Source organism: Microtus ochrogaster, linkage group LG2 (genome assembly GCF_000317375.1).
Source record: "Microtus ochrogaster isolate Prairie Vole_2 linkage group LG2, MicOch1.0, whole genome shotgun sequence".
Taxonomy (NCBI): Eukaryota; Metazoa; Chordata; class Mammalia; order Rodentia; family Cricetidae; genus Microtus; species Microtus ochrogaster.
Window position 1 is genome coordinate 52,704,796 of NC_022028.1, and position 2,250 is coordinate 52,707,045.

A 2,250-nucleotide genomic window follows, 5' to 3' on the forward strand; every position below is an offset into this window, starting at 1 on the left:
AAGGCATAGCCATTTTTATTTTGCTTGCACGTGCATTATGAGCACCATGTACATGCAGTGCCCATGGAGGCCAGAAGAGGGCGTCAGATACCCTGGAACTAGAATAAAGGTGGTTGTGAGCTGCCAAGTGCGACCTGGCAACTCAATTGGGGTTCTCTGGAAGTGCAGCCTGCGCGCTTAACTATTGAACAATCCCTATAGTGCTAGTTTTCCATTGCAGTTTTAAGACAAGTTCATGAGTCAATGACCATGCCACTAGAACATGCCTGATCTCAGAAGCTAAGTGAGTCTGAGCCTGGTTAGCACTTGGGTGGATGAAAGACAGAGTCTCACTCGGTCAGGGTGACTTCAGGCTTGCTATACACCAGAAGCTGGCCAGGCATGTGTCACCATGGCTAAGTCTGCCATTTTACAAAGCTCCCTAGCGTGTGTGTGTGTGCTACATATATGTGTGCCTGTGTGTTCATGTGCATGTGTGTTCTCAAATGTGAGCATGTATGTGCATGCATGAGTGTGGATATGTATGTATGTGTGTCTTTTTTTTTTCTTGATTTTTTGAGACAGGGTTTCTCTGTAGCTTTGGAGCCGGTCCTGGAACGGAACTTGCTCTGTAGACCAGGCTGGCCTTGAACTCACAGAGATCCAGACTGCCAACTCGGGGACACAGGTCATCCTTGAAACAAGAATGCCAAGAATGTCCACTTTATTGTGCTCAGGGGCAGCTTATATAGGGCTCTGGCCACGCCCCAGCTCTCAGGATCTTTCAGCTGCAGATAGACCCACCAGCCCACCATCAGGGTCTCCTGTGGTGCTCAAAGCAGCAGAAAACAAGTTGTTTACAGAAATTCAGGGTCTGGTGGTCTGTGGTTCTCAACACAGAGCAAGTTCTAGGACAGACTCCTGATGTGGGATTCCCCTCTATATCCTGTGAATACCATTGGTGAATAAAGAAACTGGCTTGGCCTGAGAGGGTAGAACAGAGGTAAGCAGGGAAAACTAAACTGAATACTGGGAGAAGGAAGGTGGAGTCAGGGAGAAGCCATGGAGCTACTGCCAGAGACAGACATGCTGAAACTTTGCTGGTAGGCCACGACCTTGTGGTGATACACAAATTAATGGAGATGGGTTAAACTAAAATATAAGAGTTATCAAATAAGAAGCTAAAGCTAATGGGCCAAGCAGTGATTTAATTAATACAGTTTCTGTGTGATTATTTCGGGGCTATGTGGCCGGGAACCAACAAGCAGCCTTTCACAACAGGCTTCAAAGCTACACAGAGAAACCCTGTCTCAAGAAAACAAAACAAACAAATAAAAATAGCTGGGTGTCTTGTCACATACCTTTAATCCCAGCACTTATAAGGGAGGCAGAGGAATTCTAGACCAGCCAGGATTGCACAGTGAAGCCCTGTCTCAAAAATATAAAATAAAATACAAACAAAAGCAAGATTGAAATCCTCACCTTGATGCGATAGAGCTAGGAACAGAGGAGGCTCAGAGCCCTGTCCCCAGTTTGCAAAAAGCCACCTCTGTGGCTGGAGAAGTAGAACATATGGTAACAGCCTGGCTGGCATTGCAGCAGCTCAGGAAAAAAAGCTGAGGCGGGAGAGCGGAGCACGCTGCCCTTTACCCGTTCGTGGGTAAGGCTCCAGGGGGTGGCTCGTCTCAGTCCCTACACAGCCAGCTCAGGGTGCAGCGCCACATCCTGAGTGCAGCGAGGTTGGCTCAGAAGAACCACTTGGGGTTGTCTACATTATTGTCTTTGTTGTTTTTTACTGTTATAAGCTTGATAGGTAGCCAAATAGACTGAATTGTTCTGTTTTTATTTTTCCTTTTTTGTTTGTTTTTGTTTTTTGTCGAGACAGGGTTTCTCCGCAGCTATGGAACCTGTCCTGGAACTAGCTCTGTAGACCAGGCTGGCCTCGAACTCACAGAAATTTGCCTGCCTTGGCCTCCTGCGTGCTGGAATTAAAGGCAGGCGCCACCACTACCCAGCTTGTTTTGTTTTTCAAGACAGGATTTCTCTGTGTACCACTGACTGTTCTGGAACTCACTTTGTAGACCAGGCTGGCCTCAAACTCAGAGATCCACCTTCCTCTGCCTCTTGAATGCTAGGATTAAAGGCGTGCACCGCCACACCCAGCTAGTCTGAATTTCTGATCCTCTTGTCTCTACCTCCCAACGCTAGGGGCTCGAGGTGTGAGCCACCATGTTAAGTTTATTGGGCATTGTGGTTCTGGGGCTTCAAACA